General features: G+C 38.1%; 16 non-coding genes across 16 annotated transcripts; 8 read left to right on the forward strand and 8 right to left on the reverse strand.

Moving 5' to 3' along the window:
- Nucleotides 1-766: 766 nt before the first annotated feature.
- Nucleotides 767-838, reverse strand: TRNAD-GUC. Its single transcript has one exon. It is a non-coding gene; the product is annotated as a tRNA-Asp (tRNA).
- A 3,244-nt stretch (nt 839-4,082) lies between these two features.
- On the reverse strand, nt 4,083-4,154 carry TRNAD-GUC. Its single transcript has one exon. It is a non-coding gene; the product is annotated as a tRNA-Asp (tRNA).
- A 345-nt stretch (nt 4,155-4,499) lies between these two features.
- On the forward strand, nt 4,500-4,593 carry TRNAY-GUA. The gene is made up of 2 exons: nt 4,500-4,536; nt 4,558-4,593. It is a non-coding gene; the product is annotated as a tRNA-Tyr (tRNA).
- Nucleotides 4,594-5,737: 1,144 nt separating this feature from the next.
- Nucleotides 5,738-5,809, reverse strand: TRNAD-GUC. The gene has a single exon. It is a non-coding gene; the product is annotated as a tRNA-Asp (tRNA).
- A 347-nt stretch (nt 5,810-6,156) lies between these two features.
- TRNAY-GUA lies at nt 6,157-6,250 on the forward strand. Its single transcript has 2 exons — nt 6,157-6,193; nt 6,215-6,250. It is a non-coding gene; the product is annotated as a tRNA-Tyr (tRNA).
- A 1,144-nt stretch (nt 6,251-7,394) lies between these two features.
- TRNAD-GUC lies at nt 7,395-7,466 on the reverse strand. Its single transcript has one exon. It is a non-coding gene; the product is annotated as a tRNA-Asp (tRNA).
- Nucleotides 7,467-7,812: 346 nt separating this feature from the next.
- On the forward strand, nt 7,813-7,906 carry TRNAY-GUA. The gene is made up of 2 exons: nt 7,813-7,849; nt 7,871-7,906. It is a non-coding gene; the product is annotated as a tRNA-Tyr (tRNA).
- A 1,134-nt stretch (nt 7,907-9,040) lies between these two features.
- On the reverse strand, nt 9,041-9,112 carry TRNAD-GUC. The gene has a single exon. It is a non-coding gene; the product is annotated as a tRNA-Asp (tRNA).
- Nucleotides 9,113-9,457: 345 nt separating this feature from the next.
- On the forward strand, nt 9,458-9,551 carry TRNAY-GUA. Its single transcript has 2 exons — nt 9,458-9,494; nt 9,516-9,551. It is a non-coding gene; the product is annotated as a tRNA-Tyr (tRNA).
- A 1,130-nt stretch (nt 9,552-10,681) lies between these two features.
- On the reverse strand, nt 10,682-10,753 carry TRNAD-GUC. The gene has a single exon. It is a non-coding gene; the product is annotated as a tRNA-Asp (tRNA).
- Nucleotides 10,754-11,098: 345 nt separating this feature from the next.
- On the forward strand, nt 11,099-11,192 carry TRNAY-GUA. Its single transcript has 2 exons — nt 11,099-11,135; nt 11,157-11,192. It is a non-coding gene; the product is annotated as a tRNA-Tyr (tRNA).
- Nucleotides 11,193-12,319: 1,127 nt separating this feature from the next.
- TRNAD-GUC lies at nt 12,320-12,391 on the reverse strand. Its single transcript has one exon. It is a non-coding gene; the product is annotated as a tRNA-Asp (tRNA).
- Nucleotides 12,392-12,737: 346 nt separating this feature from the next.
- TRNAY-GUA lies at nt 12,738-12,831 on the forward strand. The gene is made up of 2 exons: nt 12,738-12,774; nt 12,796-12,831. It is a non-coding gene; the product is annotated as a tRNA-Tyr (tRNA).
- A 1,128-nt stretch (nt 12,832-13,959) lies between these two features.
- TRNAD-GUC lies at nt 13,960-14,031 on the reverse strand. Its single transcript has one exon. It is a non-coding gene; the product is annotated as a tRNA-Asp (tRNA).
- A 346-nt stretch (nt 14,032-14,377) lies between these two features.
- Nucleotides 14,378-14,471, forward strand: TRNAY-GUA. Its single transcript has 2 exons — nt 14,378-14,414; nt 14,436-14,471. It is a non-coding gene; the product is annotated as a tRNA-Tyr (tRNA).
- Nucleotides 14,472-16,016: 1,545 nt separating this feature from the next.
- TRNAY-GUA lies at nt 16,017-16,110 on the forward strand. The gene is made up of 2 exons: nt 16,017-16,053; nt 16,075-16,110. It is a non-coding gene; the product is annotated as a tRNA-Tyr (tRNA).
- The last annotated feature ends 457 nt before the right edge of the window (nt 16,111-16,567 follow it).

Here is a 16,567-nt window from a genome sequence, read left to right on the forward strand (position 1 = left end):
GCCTTTGGCTGTTTGCGGTGTATAGATCTCGAAAAAATACGCGATTTGAAAAAAAAATTTGACCAAATCAGACAACCGAGTCAAAAGTTATGCCTTCCAAAACATTTTCGACATTTTCAAAAAAAAAAAAAAAAATTCGCCGAACCGGCCGGTTAGGCGGTCTATGCCATTCCTCGCGGCGGCCTCCCACCGCCAGCGCCTAGGCGCGTTTTTTGCAACACTGCTCACCACTATACTACAACGACTCGCGGCGCAGAACAGGACAGTCACATATTACTATTTAAGTAAACCCTATCCAATGTGACACCATGGTGCGTGTGGGCCATGTAATTGCAACTGAAACTAGCATTTCATAGTCGGACAAAGTACCTGTTAGGTCCCCGTAGTGTAGCGTTTTGTTCAATTTAGTCATTGTACCTTTATTTCGTGTAATTTAGTCTATTTACTTTAAGATTTTGAACAATTAAGGACAATATTAACACCGATAATTTCTTCCGTTAGTTTGTCCACGCGGCATTCGAACTGCCATGTCAGATTGTGCGATATGGCATAAAAGAGTATAAATCGGACAAAAATAATGTTAACAGCTCTGACCTTAGCTCAGTTGGTAGAGTGGTGGACTGTAGTTGGACTAATCTAAATTGGAAATCCTTAGGTCGCTGGTTTGATTCCGGCAGGTTGGATTGATGTTCTACAATATTAAGCTTTTTAATTTTTCCTTTGAAGAGCTTAAAAAAAAAAAAAAAAAAAAAAAAAAAAAAAAAGACGCCGTTGCCAGGGATCGAACCCGGGTCTCCCGCGTGACAGGTGGGGATACTCACCACTATACTACAACGACTCGCACGGCAGAACAGGACAGTCACATATTACTATTTAAGTAAACCCAATCAAATGTGGAATCATGGTTCGTGTGGCGATCTAATTGCAACTGAAACTAACATTTCATAGTCGGACAAAGTACCTGTTAGGTCCCTGTACTGTAGCGTTTTTTTCAATTTAGTTATTGTACCTTTATTTTGTGTAATCTAGTCCGGTACTTTAAGATTTAGAACAATTAAGGACAACATTAACACCGATAATTTTTTCTGTTAAGTTTTTTTCTACGTTGCATCCGAACTGCCATGTCGGATTGTGCGATGTGGCATAAAGAGTGCAATACGGACAAAAATATAGTTAATTGCTCCGACCTTAGCTCAGTTAGTAGAGCGGACGACTGTAGTTTGATTAATCTAAATTGGAAATCCTTAGGTCGCTGGTTCGAATCCGGCAGGTCGGATTGATTTTTTACAATATTAAGCTTTTTAATTTTTCCTTTGAAGAGCTAAAAAATGAAACGCTGTTGCCGGGGATCGAACCCAGGTCTCCCGCGTGACAGGCGGGAATACTCACGACCAATGCTGCATAAAACGTTAGGCGCCCCTAGGCGCCGATTTTTTTATTTATTTTTTTTAATTTTTTTAATTTTTAATAAAATTAAAAATTAAAATTTTTTAAATTTAGTAATAAAACATAAGGTTTCCATAGTTGTTTCTTAGAAACTATTTACGAAAGTGGTTGTAAAATTGTTCAAAATATTGTTTTAACCATCTAAATACATAAAAAACTAAAATTAAGAACTAAAGAGGCATTTTTTTGAGAAATTAGTGGACCAAACCGCCTTTGGCTGTTTGCGGTGTATAGATCTCGAAAAAATACGCGATTTGAAAAAAAAATTTTGACCAAATCAGACAACCGAGTCAAAAGTTATGCCTTCCAAAACATTTTCGACATTTAAAAAAAAAAAAAAAAATTCGCCGAACCGGCCGGTTAGGCGGTCTATGCCATTCCTCGCGGCGGCCTCCCACCACCCCAGCGCCTAGGCGCTATTTTTGCAACACTGCTCACCACTATACTACAACGACTCGCGCGGCAGAATAGGACAGTCACATATTACTATTAAAGTAAACCCTATCCAATGTGACACCATGGTGCGTGTGGCCATGTAATTGCAACTGAAACTAGCATTTCATAGTCGGACAAAGTACCTGTTAGGTCCCCGTAGTGTAGCGTTTTGTTCAATTTAGTCATTGTACCTTTATTTCGTGTAATTTAGTCTATTTACTTTAAGATTTTGAACAATTAAGGACAATATTAACACCGATAATTTCTTCCGTTAAGTTTGTCCACGCGGCATTCGAACTGCCATGTCAGATTGTGCGATATGGCATAAAAGAGTATAAATCGGACAAAAATAATGTTAACAGCTCTGACCTTAGCTCAGTTGGTAGAGTGGTGGACTGTAGTTGGACTAATCTAAATTGGAAATCCTTAGGTCGCTGGTTTGATTCCGGCAGGTTGGATTGATGTTCTACAATATTAAGCTTTTTAATTTTTCCTTTGAAGAGCTTAAAAAAAAAAAAAAAAAAAAAAAAAAAAAAAAAAGACGCCGTTGCCAGGGGATCGAACCCGGGTCTCCCGCGTGACAGGTGGGGATACTCACCACTATACTACAACGACTCGCACGGCAGAACAGGACAGTCACATATTACTATTTAAGTAAACCCAATCAAATGTGGAATCATGGTTCGTGTGGCGATCTAATTGCAACTGAAACTAACATTTCATAGTCGGACAAAGTACCTGTTAGGTCCCTGTACTGTAGCGTTTTTGTTCAATTTAGTTATTGTACCTTTATTTTGTGTAATCTAGTCCCGGTACTTTAAGATTTAGAACAATTAAGGACAACATTAACACCGATAATTTTTTCTGTTAAGTTTTTTTCTACGTTGCATCCGAACTGCCATGTCGGATTGTGCGATGTGGCATAAAAGAGTGCAATACGGACAAAAATATAGTTAATTGCTCCGACCTTAGCTCAGTTAGTAGAGCGGACGACTGTAGTTTGATTAATCTAAATTGGAAATCCTTAGGTCGCTGGTTCGAATCCGGCAGGTCGGATTGATTTTTTACAATATTAAGCTTTTTAATTTTTCCTTTGAAGAGCTAAAAAATGAAACGCTGTTGCCGGGGATCGAACCCAGGTCTCCCGCGTGACAGGCGGGAATACTCACGACCAATGCTGCATAAAACGTTAGGCGCCCCCTAGGCGCCGATTTTTTTATTTATTTTTTTTAATTTTTTTAATTTTTAATAAAATTAAAAATTAAAATTTTTTAAATTTAGTAATAAAACATAAGGTTTCCATAGTTGTTTCTTAGAAACTATTTACGAAAGTGGTTGTAAAATTGTTCAAAATATTGTTTTAACCATCTAAATACATAAAAAACTAAAATTAAGAACTAAAGAGGCATTTTTTTGAGAAATTAGTGGACCAAACCGCCTTTGGCTGTTTGCGGTGTATAGATCTCGAAAAAATACGCGATTTGAAAAAAAAATTTTGACCAAATCAGACAACCGAGTCAAAAGTTATGCCTTCCAAAACATTTTCGACATTTAAAAAAAAAAAAAAAATTCGCCGAACCGGCCGGTTAGGCGGTCTATGCCATTCCTCGCGGCGGCCTCCCACCACCCAGCGCCTAGGCGCTATTTTTGCAACACTGCTCACCACTATACTACAACGACTCGCGCGGCAGAACAGGACAGTCACACATTACTATTTAAGTAAACCCTATCCAATGTGACACCATGGTGCGTGTGGCCATGTAATTGCAACTGAAACTAGCATTTCATAGTCGGACAAAGTACCTGTTAGGTCCCCGTAGTGTAGCGTTTTGTTCAATTTAGTCATTGTACCTTTATTTCGTGTAATTTAGTCTATTTACTTTAAGATTTTGAACAATTAAGGACAATATTAACACCGATAATTTCTTCCGTTAAGTTTGTCCACGCGGCATTCGAACTGCCATGTCAGATTGTGCGATATGGCATAAAAGAGTATAAATCGGACAAAAATAATGTTAACAGCTCTGACCTTAGCTCAGTTGGTAGAGTGGTGGACTGTAGTTGGACTAATCTAAATTGGAAATCCTTAGGTCGCTGGTTTGATTCCGGCAGGTTGGATTGATGTTCTACAATATTAAGCTTTTTAATTTTTCCTTTGAAGAGCTTAAAAAAAAAAAAAAAAAAAAAAAAAAAAAAAAAGACGCCGTTGCCGGGGATCGAACCCGGGTCTCCCGCGTGACAGGCGGGGATACTCACCACTATACTACAACGACTCGCACGGCAGAACAGGACAGTCACATATTACTATTTAAGTAAACCCAATCAAATGTGGAATCATGGTTCGTGTGGCGATCTAATTGCAACTGAAACTAACATTTCATAGTCGGACAAAGTACCTGTTAGGTCCCTGTACTGTAGCGTTTTTTCAATTTAGTTATTGTACCTTTATTTTGTGTAATCTAGTCCCGGTACTTTAAGATTTAGAACAATTAAGGACAACATTAACACCGATAATTTTTTCTGTTAAGTTTTTTTCTACGTTGCATCCGAACTGCCATGTCGGATTGTGCGATGTGGCATAAAAGAGTGCAATACGGACAAAAATATAGTTAATTGCTCCGACCTTAGCTCAGTTAGTAGAGCGGACGACTGTAGTTTGATTAATCTAAATTGGAAATCCTTAGGTCGCTGGTTCGAATCCGGCAGGTCGGATTGATTTTTTACAATATTAAGCTTTTTAATTTTTCCTTTGAAGAGCTAAAAAATGAAACGCTGTTGCCGGGGATCGAACCCAGGTCTCCCGCGTGACAGGCGGGAATACTCACGACCAATGCTGCATAAAACGTTAGGCGCCCCCTAGGCGCCGATTTTTTTATTTATTTTTTTTAATTTTTTTAATTTTTAATAAAATTAAAAATTAAAATTTTTTAAATTTAGTAATAAAACATAAGGTTTCCATAGTTGTTTCTTAGAAACTATTTACGAAAGTGGTTGTAAAATTGTTCAAAATATTGTTTTAACCATCTAAATACATAAAAAACTAAAATTAAGAACTAAAGAGGCATTTTTTTGAGAAATTAGTGGACCAAACCGCCTTTGGCTGTTTGCGGTGTATAGATCTCGAAAAAATACGCGATTTGAAAAAAAAATTTTGACCAAATCAGACAACCGAGTCGAAAGTTATGCCTTCCAAAACATTTTCGACATTTCAAAAAAAAAAAAAAATTCGCCGAACCGGCCGGTTAGGCGGTCTATGCCATTCCTCGCGGCGGCCTCCCACCACCCAGCGCCTAGGCGCTATTTTTGCAACACTGCTCACCACTATACTACAACGACTCGCGCGGCAGAACAGGACAGTCACATATTACTATTTAAGTAAACCCTATCCAATGTGACACCATGGTGCGTGTGGCCATGTAATTGCAACTGAAACTAGCATTTCATAGTCGGACAAAGTACCTGTTAGGTCCCCGTAGTGTAGCGTTTTGTTCAATTTAGTCATTGTACCTTTATTTCGTGTAATTTAGTCTATTTACTTTAAGATTTTGAACAATTAAGGACAATATTAACACCGATAATTTCTTCCGTTAAGTTTGTCCACGCGGCATTCGAACTGCCATGTCAGATTGTGCGATATGGCATAAAAGAGTATAAATCGGACAAAAATAATGTTAACAGCTCTGACCTTAGCTCAGTTGGTAGAGTGGTGGACTGTAGTTGGACTAATCTAAATTGGAAATCCTTAGGTCGCTGGTTTGATTCCGGCAGGTTGGATTGATGTTCTACAATATTAAGCTTTTTAATTTTTCCTTTGAAGAGCTTAAAAAAAAAAAAAAAAAAAAAAAAAAAAAAAAGACGCCGTTGCCGGGGATCGAACCCGGGTCTCCCGCGTGACAGGCGGGGATACTCACCACTATACTACAACGACTCGCACGGCAGAACAGGACAGTCACATATTACTATTTAAGTAAACCCAATCAAATGTGGAATCATGGTTCGTGTGGCGATCTAATTGCAACTGAAACTAACATTTCATAGTCGGACAAAGTACCTGTTAGGTCCCTGTACTGTAGCGTTTTTGTTCAATTTAGTTATTGTACCTTTATTTTGTGTAATCTAGTCCCGGTACTTTAAGATTTAGAACAATTAAGGACAACATTAACACCGATAATTTTTTCTGTTAAGTTTTTTTCTACGTTGCATCCGAACTGCCATGTCGGATTGTGCGATGTGGCATAAAAGAGTACAATACGGACAAAAATATAGTTAATTGCTCCGACCTTAGCTCAGTTAGTAGAGCGGACGACTGTAGTTTGATTAATCTAAATTGGAAATCCTTAGGTCGCTGGTTCGAATCCGGCAGGTCGGATTGATTTTTACAATATTAAGCTTTTTAATTTTTCCTTTGAAGAGCTAAAAAATGAAACGCTGTTGCCGGGGATCGAACCCAGGTCTCCCGCGTGACAGGCGGGAATACTCACGACCAATGCTGCATAAAACGTTAGGCGCCCCCTAGGCGCCGATTTTTTTATTTATTTTTTTTAATTTTTTTAATTTTTAATAAAATTAAAAATTAAAATTTTTTAAATTTAGTAATAAAACATAAGGTTTCCATAGTTGTTTCTTAGAAACTATTTACGAAAGTGGTTGTAAAATTGTTCAAAATATTGTTTTAACCATCTAAATACATAAAAAACTAAAATTAAGAACTAAAGAGGCATTTTTTTGAGAAATTAGTGGACCAAACCGCCTTTGGCTGTTTGCGGTGTATAGATCTCGAAAAAATACGCGATTTGAAAAAAAAATTTGACCAAATCAGACAACCGAGTCAAAAGTTATGCCTTCCAAAACATTTTCGACATTTTCAAAAAAAAAAAAAAAAATTCGCCGAACCGGCCGGTTAGGCGGTCTATGCCATTCCTCGCGGCGGCCTCCCACCACCCAGCGCCTAGGCGCTATTTTTGCAACACTGCTCACCACTATACTACAACGACTCGCGCGGCAGAACAGGACAGTCACATATTACTATTTAAGTAAACCCTATCCAATGTGACACCATGGTGCGTGTGGCCATGTAATTGCAACTGAAACTAGCATTTCATAGTCGGACAAAGTACCTGTTAGGTCCCCGTAGTGTAGCGTTTTGTTCAATTTAGTCATTGTACCTTTATTTCGTGTAATTTAGTCTATTTACTTTAAGATTTTGAACAATTAAGGACAATATTAACACCGATAATTTCTTCCGTTAAGTTTGTCCACGCGGCATTCGAACTGCCATGTCAGATTGTGCGATATGGCATAAAAGAGTATAAATCGGACAAAAATAATGTTAACAGCTCTGACCTTAGCTCAGTTGGTAGAGTGGTGGACTGTAGTTGGACTAATCTAAATTGGAAATCCTTAGGTCGCTGGTTTGATTCCGGCAGGTTGGATTGATGTTCTACAATATTAAGCTTTTTAATTTTTCCTTTGAAGAGCTTAAAAAAAAAAAAAAAAAAAAAAAAAAAAAAAGACGCCGTTGCCGGGGATCGAACCCGGGTCTCCCGCGTGACAGGCGGGGATACTCACCACTATACTACAACGACTCGCGCGGCAGAACAGGACAGTCACATATTACTATTTAAGTAAACCCAATCAAATGTGGCATCATGGTTCGTGTGGCGATCTAATTGCAACTGAAACTAACATTTCATAGTCGGACAAAGTACCTGTTAGGTCCCTGTACTGTAGCGTTTTGTTCAATTTAGTTATTGTACCTTTATTTTGTGTAATCTAGTCCCGGTACTTTAAGATTTAGAACAATTAAGGACAACATTAACACCGATAATTTTTTCTGTTAAGTTTTTTTCTACGTTGCATCCGAACTGCCATGTCGGATTGTGCGATGTGGCATAAAAGAGTACAATACGGACAAAAATATAGTTAATTGCTCCGACCTTAGCTCAGTTAGTAGAGCGGACGACTGTAGTTTGATTAATCTAAATTGGAAATCCTTAGGTCGCTGGTTCGAATCCGGCAGGTCGGATTGATTTTTTACAATATTAAGCTTTTTAATTTTTCCTTTGAAGAGCTAAAAAAAGAAACGCTGTTGCCGGGGATCGAACCCAGGTCTCCCGCGTGACAGGCGGGAATACTCACCACCAATGCTGCATAAAACGTTAGGCGCCCCCTAGGCGCCGATTTTTTTATTTATTTTTTTTAATTTTTTTAATTTTAATAAAATTAAAAATTAAAATTTTTTAAATTTAGTAATAAAACATAAGGTTTCCATAGTTGTTTCTTAGAAACTATTTACGAAAGTGGTTGTAAAATTGTTCAAAATATTGTTTTAACCATCTAAATACATAAAAAACTAAAATTAAGAACTAAAGAGGCATTTTTTTGAGAAATTAGTGGACCAAACCGCCTTTGGCTGTTTGCGGTGTATAGATCTCGAAAAAATACGCGATTTGAAAAAAAAAATTTGACCAAATCAGACAACCGAGTCAAAAGTTATGCCTTCCAAAACATTTTCGCATTTTCAAAAAAAAAAAAAAAAATATTCGCCGAACCGGCCGGTTAGGCGGTCTATGCCATTCCTCGCGGCGGCCTCCCACCGCCCAGCGCCTAGGCGCGATTTTTGCAACACTGCTCACCACTATACTACAACGACTCGCGCGGCAGAACAGGACAGTCACATATTACTATTTAAGTAAACCCTATCCAATGTGACACCATGGTGCGTGTGGCCATGTAATTGCAACTGAAACTAGCATTTCATAGTCGGACAAAGTACCTGTTAGGTCCCCGTAGTGTAGCGTTTTGTTCAATTTAGTCATTGTACCTTTATTTCGTGTAATTTAGTCTATTTACTTTAAGATTTTGAACAATTAAGGACAATATTAACACCGATAATTTCTTCCGTTAAGTTTGTCCACGCGGCATTCGAACTGCCATGTCAGATTGTGCGATATGGCATAAAAGAGTATAAATCGGACAAAAATAATGTTAACAGCTCTGACCTTAGCTCAGTTGGTAGAGTGGTGGACTGTAGTTGGACTAATCTAAATTGGAAATCCTTAGGTCGCTGGTTTGATTCCGGCAGGTTGGATTGATGTTCTACAATATTAAGCTTTTTAATTTTTCCTTTGAAGAGCTTAAAAAAAAAAAAAAAAAAAAACGCCGTTGCCGGGGATCGAACCCGGGTCTCCCGCGTGACAGGCGGGGATACTCACCACTATACTACAACGACTCGCGCGCAGAACAGGACAGTCACATATTACTATTTAAGTAAACCCAATCAAATGTGGCATCATGGTTCGTGTGGCGATCTAATTGCAACTGAAACTAACATTTCATAGTCGGACAAAGTACCTGTTAGGTCCCTGTACTGTAGCGTTTTGTTCAATTTAGTTATTGTACCTTTATTTTGTGTAATCTAGTCCCGGTACTTTAAGATTTAGAACAATTAAGGACAACATTAACACCGATAATTTTTTCTGTTAAGTTTTTTTCTACGTTGCATTCGAACTGCCATGTCGGATTGTGCGATGTGGCATAAAAGAGTACAATACGGACAAAAATATAGTTAATTGCTCCGACCTTAGCTCAGTTAGTAGAGCGGACGACTGTAGTTTGATTAATCTAAATTGGAAATCCTTAGGTCGCTGGTTCGAATCCGGCAGGTCGGATTGATTTTTTACAATATTAAGCTTTTTAATTTTTCCTTTGAAGAGCTAAAAAAAGAAACGCTGTTGCCGGGGATCGAACCCAGGTCTCCCGCGTGACAGGCGGGAATACTCACCACCAATGCTGCATAAAACGTTAGGCGCCCCCTAGGCGCCGATTTTTTTATTTATTTTTTTTTAATTTTTTTATTTTTAATAAAATTAAAAATTAAAATTTTTTAAATTTAGTAATAAAACATAAGGTTTCCATAGTTGTTTCTTAGAAACTATTTACGAAAGTGGTTGTAAAATTGTTCAAAATATTGTTTTAACCATCTAAATACATAAAAAACTAAAATTAAGAACTAAAGAGGCATTTTTTTGAGAAATTAGTGGACCAAACCGCCTTTGGCTGTTTGCGGTGTATAGATCTCGAAAAAATACGCGATTTGAAAAAAAAAATTTGACCAAATCAGACAACCGAGTCAAAAGTTATGCCTTCCAAAACATTTTCGGCATTTTCAAAAAAAAAAAAAAAAATATTCGCCGAACCGGCCGGTTAGGCGGTCTATGCCATTCCTCGCGGCGGCCTCCCACCGCCCAGCGCCTAGGCGCGATTTTTGCAACACTGCTCACCACTATACTACAACGACTCGCGCGGCAGAACAGGACAGTCACATATTACTATTTAAGTAAACCCTATCCAATGTGACACCATGGTGCGTGTGGCCATGTAATTGCAACTGAAACTAGCATTTCATAGTCGGACAAAGTACCTGTTAGGTCCCCGTAGTGTAGCGTTTTGTTCAATTTAGTCATTGTACCTTTATTTCGTGTAATTTAGTCTATTTACTTTAAGATTTTGAACAATTAAGGACAATATTAACACCGATAATTTCTTCCGTTAAGTTTGTCCACGCGGCATTCGAACTGCCATGTCAGATTGTGCGATATGGCATAAAAGAGTATAAATCGGACAAAAATAATGTTAACAGCTCTGACCTTAGCTCAGTTGGTAGAGTGGTGGACTGTAGTTGGACTAATCTAAATTGGAAATCCTTAGGTCGCTGGTTTGATTCCGGCAGGTTGGATTGATGTTCTACAATATTAAGCTTTTTAATTTTTCCTTTGAAGAGCTTAAAAAAAAAAAAAAACGCCGTTGCCGGGGATCGAACCCGGGTCTCCCGCGTGACAGGCGGGGATACTCACCACTATACTACAACGACTCGCGCGGCAGAACAGGACAGTCACATATTACTATTTAAGTAAACCCAATCAAATGTGGCATCATGGTTCGTGTGGCGATCTAATTGCAACTGAAACTAACATTTCATAGTCGACAAAGTACCTGTTAGGTCCCTGTACTGTAGCGTTTTGTTCAATTTAGTTATTGTACCTTTATTTTGTGTAATCTAGTCCCGGTACTTTAAGATTTAGAACAATTAAGGACAACATTAACACCGATAATTTTTTCTGTTAAGTTTTTTTCTACGTTGCATTCGAACTGCCATGTCGGATTGTGCGATGTGGCATAAAAGAGTACAATACGGACAAAAATATAGTTAATTGCTCCGACCTTAGCTCAGTTAGTAGAGCGGACGACTGTAGTTTGATTAATCTAAATTGGAAATCCTTAGGTCGCTGGTTCGAATCCGGCAGGTCGGATTGATTTTTTACAATATTAAGCTTTTTAATTTTTCCTTTGAAGAGCTAAAAAAGAAACGCTGTTGCCGGGGATCGAACCCAGGTCTCCCGCGTGACAGGCGGGAATACTCACCACCAATGCTGCATAAAACGTTAGGCGCCCCCTAGGCGCCGATTTTTTTATTTATTTTTTTTAATTTTTTTATTTTTAATAAAATTAAAAATTAAAATTTTTTAAATTTAGTAATAAAACATAAGGTTTCCATAGTTGTTTCTTAGAAACTATTTACGAAAGTGGTTGTAAAATTGTTCAAAATATTGTTTTAACCATCTAAATACATAAAAAACTAAAATTAAGAACTAAAGAGGCATTTTTTTGAGAAATTAGTGGACCAAACCGCCTTTGGCTGTTTGCGGTGTATAGATCTCGAAAAAATACGCGATTTGAAAAAAAAAATTTGACCAAATCAGACAACCGAGTCAAAAGTTATGCCTTCCAAAACATTTTCGGCATTTTCAAAAAAAAAAAAAAAATATTCGCCGAACCGGCCGGTTAGGCGGTCTATGCCATTCCTCGCGGCGGCCTCCCACCGCCCAGCGCCTAGGCGCGATTTTTGCAACACTGCTCACCACTATACTACAACGACTCGCGCGGCAGAACAGGACAGTCACATATTACTATTTAAGTAAACCCTATCCAATGTGACACCATGGTGCGTGTGGCCATGTAATTGCAACTGAAACTAGCATTTCATAGTCGGACAAAGTACCTGTTAGGTCCCCGTAGTGTAGCGTTTTGTTCAATTTAGTCATTGTACCTTTATTTCGTGTAATTTAGTCTATTTACTTTAAGATTTTGAACAATTAAGGACAATATTAACACCGATAATTTCTTCCGTTAAGTTTGTCCACGCGGCATTCGAACTGCCATGTCAGATTGTGCGATATGGCATAAAAGAGTATAAATCGGACAAAAATAATGTTAACAGCTCTGACCTTAGCTCAGTTGGTAGAGTGGTGGACTGTAGTTGGACTAATCTAAATTGGAAATCCTTAGGTCGCTGGTTTGATTCCGGCAGGTTGGATTGATGTTCTACAATATTAAGCTTTTTAATTTTTCCTTTGAAGAGCTTAAAAAAAAAAAAAAACGCCGTTGCCGGGGATCGAACCCGGGTCTCCCGCGTGACAGGCGGGGATACTCACCACTATACTACAACGACTCGCGCGGCAGAACAGGACAGTCACATATTACTATTTAAGTAAACCCAATCAAATGTGGCATCATGGTTCGTGTGGCGATCTAATTGCAACTGAAACTAACATTTCATAGTCGGACAAAGTACCTGTTAGGTCCCTGTACTGTAGCGTTTTGTTCAATTTAGTTATTGTACCTTTATTTTGTGTAATCTAGTCCCGGTACTTTAAGATTTAGAACAATTAAGGACAACATTAACACCGATAATTTTTTCTGTTAAGTTTTTTTCTACGTTGCATTCGAACTGCCATGTCGGATTGTGCGATGTGGCATAAAAGAGTACAATACGGACAAAAATATAGTTAATTGCTCCGACCTTAGCTCAGTTAGTAGAGCGGACGACTGTAGTTTGATTAATCTAAATTGGAAATCCTTAGGTCGCTGGTTCGAATCCGGCAGGTCGGATTGATTTTTTACAATATTAAGCTTTTTAATTTTTCCTTTGAAGAGCTAAAAAAAGAAACGCTGTTGCCGGGGATCGAACCCAGGTCTCCCGCGTGACAGGCGGGAATACTCACCACCAATGCTGCATAAAACGTTAGGCGCCCCCTAGGCGCCGATTTTTTTATTTATTTTTTTTTAATTTTTTTATTTTAATAAAATTAAAAATTAAAATTTTTTAAATTTAGTAATAAAACATAAGGTTTCCATAGTTGTTTCTTAGAAACTATTTACGAAAGTGGTTGTAAAATTGTTCAAAATATTGTTTTAACCATCTAAATACATAAAAAACTAAAATTAAGAACTAAAGAGGCATTTTTTTGAGAAATTAGTGGACCAAACCGCCTTTGGCTGTTTGCGGTGTATAGATCTCGAAAAAATACGCGATTTGAAAAAAAAAATTTGACCAAATCAGACAACCGAGTCAAAAGTTATGCCTTCCAAAACATTTTCGGCATTTTCAAAAAAAAAAAAAAAATATTCGCCGAACCGGCCGGTTAGGCGGTCTATGCCATTCCTCGCGGCGGCCTCCCACCGCCCAGCGCCTAGGCGCGATTTTTGCAACACTGCTCACCACTATACTACAACGACTCGCGCGGCAGAACAGGACAGTCACATATTACTATTTAAGTAAACCCTATCCAATGTGACACCATGGTGCGTGTGGCCATGTAATTGCAACTGAAACTAGCATTTCATAGTCGGACAAAGTACCTGTTAGGTCCCCGTAGTGTAGCGTTTTGTTCAATTTAGTCATTGTACCTTTATTTCGTGTAATTTAGTCTATTTACTTTAAGATTTTGAACAATTAAGGACAATATTAACACCGATAATTTCTTCCGTTAAGTTTGTCCACGCGGCATTCGAACTGCCATGTCAGATTGTGCGATATGGCATAAAAGAGTATAAATCGGACAAAAATAATGTTAACAGCTCTGACCTTAGCTCAGTTGGTAGAGTGGTGGACTGTAGTTGGACTAATCTAAATTGGAAATCCTTAGGTCGCTGGTTTGATTCCGGCAGGTTGGATTGATGTTCTACAATATTAAGCTTTTTAATTTTCCTTTGAAGAGCTTAAAAAAAAAAAAAAAACGCCGTTGCCGGGGATCGAACCCGGGTCTCCCGCGTGACAGGCGGGGATACTCACCACTATACTACAACGACTCGCGCGGCAGAACAGGACAGTCACATATTACTATTTAAGTAAACCCAATCAAATGTGGCATCATGGTTCGTGTGGCGATCTAATTGCAACTGAAACTAACATTTCATAGTCGGACAAAGTACCTATTAGGTCCCTGTACTGTAGCGTTTGTTCAATTTAGTTATTGTACCTTTATTTTGTGTAATCTAGTCCCGGTACTTTAAGATTTAGAACAATTAAGGACAACATTAACACCGATAATTTTTTTCTGTTAAGTTTTTTTCTACGTTGCATTCGAACTGCCATGTCGGATTGTGCGATGTGGCATAAAAGAGTACAATACGGACAAAAATATAGTTAATTGCTCCGACCTTAGCTCAGTTAGTAGAGCGGACGACTGTAGTTTGATTAATCTAAATTGGAAATCCTTAGGTCGCTGGTTCGAATCCGGCAGGTCGGATTGATTTTTTACAATATTAAGCTTTTTAATTTTTCCTTTGAAGAGCTAAAAAAAGAAACGCTGTTGCCGGGGATCGAACCCAGGTCTCCCGCGTGACAGGCGGGAATACTCACCACCAATGCTGCATAAAACGTTAGGCGCCCCTAGGCGCCGATTTTTTTATTTATTTTTTTTAATTTTTTTATTTTAAATAAAATTAAAAATTAAAATTTTTTAAATTTAGTAATAAAACATAAGGTTTCCATAGTTGTTTCTTAGAAACTATTTACGAAAGTGGTTGTAAAATTGTTCAAAATATTGTTTTAACCATCTAAATACATAAAAAACTAAAATTAAGAACTAAAGAGGCATTTTTTTGAGAAATTAGTGGACCAAACCGCCTTTGGCTGTTTGCGGTGTATAGATCTCGAAAAAATACGCGATTTGAAAAAAAAAAATTGACCAAATCAGACAACCGAGTCAAAAGTTATGCCTTCCAAAACATTTTCGGCATTTTCAAAAAAAAAAAAAAAATATTCGCCGAACCGGCCGGTTAGGCGGTCTATGCCATTCCTCGCGGCGGCCTCCCACCGCCCAGCGCCTAGGCGCGATTTTTGCAACACTGCTCACCACTATACTACAACGACTCGTCGCGGCAGAACAGGACAGTCACATATTACTATTTAAGTAAACCCTATCCAATGTGACACCATGGTGCGTGTGGCCATGTAATTGCAACTGAAACTAGCATTTCATAGTCAGACAAAGTACCTGTTAGGTCCCCGTAGTGTAGCGTTTTGTTCAATTTAGTCATTGTACCTTTATTTCGTGTAATTTAGTCTATTTACTTTAAGATTTTGAACAATTAAGGACAATATTAAACACCGATAATTTCTTCCGTTAAGTTTGTCCACGCGGCATTCGAACTGCCATGTCAGATTGTGCGATATGGCATAAAAGAGTATAAATCGGACAAAAAATAATGTTAACAGCTCTGACCTTAGCTCAGTTGGTAGAGTGGTGGACTGTAGTTGGACTAATCTAAATTGGAAATCCTTAGGTCGCTGGTTTGATTCCGGCAGGTTGGATTGATGTTCTACAATATTAAGCTTTTTAATTTTTCCTTTGAAGAGCTTAAAAAAAAAAAAAACGCCGTGCCGGGGATCGAACCCGGGTCTCCCGCGTGACAGCGGGGATACTCACCACTATACTACAACGACTCGCGCAGCAGAACAGGACAGTCACATATTACTATTTAAGTAAACCCAATCAAATGTGGCATCATGGTTCGTGTGGCGATCTAATTGCCAACTGAAACTGACATTTCATAGTCGCACAAAGTACCTGTTAGGTCCCTGTACTGTAGCGTTTTGTTCAATTTAGTTATTGTACCTTTATTTTGTGTAATCTAGTCCCGGTACTTTAAGATTTAGAACAATTAAGGACAACATTAACACCGATAATTTTTCTGTTAAGTTTTTTTCTACGTTGCATTCGAACTGCCATGTCGGATTGTGCGATGTGGCATAAAAGAGTACAATACGGACAAAAATATAGTTAATTGCTCCGACCTTAGCTCAGTTAGTAGAGCGGACGACTGTAGTTTGATTAATCTAAATTGGAAATCCTTAGGTCGCTGGTTCGAATCCGGCAGGTCGGATTGATTTTTTACAATATTAAGCTTTTAAATTTTTCCTTTGAAGAGCTAAAAAAAGAAACGCTGTTGCCGGGATCGAACCCAGGTCTCCCGCGTGACAGGCGGGAATACTCACCACCAATGCTGCATAAAACGTTAGGCGCCCCCTAGGCGCGATTTTTTTATTTATTTTTTTTAATTTTTTTTTTTTTTTAATAATTAAAAATTAAAATTTTTTAAATTTAGTAATAAAACATAAGGTTTCCATAGTTGTTTCTTAGAAACTATTTACGAAAGTGGTTGTAAAATTGTTCAAAATATTGTTTTAACCATCTAAATACATAAAAAACTAAAATTAAGAACTAAAGAGGCATTTTTTGAGAAATTAGTGGACCAAACCGCCTTTGGCTGTTTGCGGTGTTAGATCTCGAAAAAATACGCGATTTGAAAAAAAAATTTGACCAAATCAGACAACCGAGTC

The sequence above is a fragment of the Ipomoea nil genome, unplaced genomic scaffold (genome assembly GCF_001879475.1).
Source record: "Ipomoea nil cultivar Tokyo-kokei standard unplaced genomic scaffold, Asagao_1.1 scaffold2940, whole genome shotgun sequence".
In the NCBI taxonomy this organism is placed as follows: Eukaryota; Viridiplantae; Streptophyta; class Magnoliopsida; order Solanales; family Convolvulaceae; genus Ipomoea; species Ipomoea nil.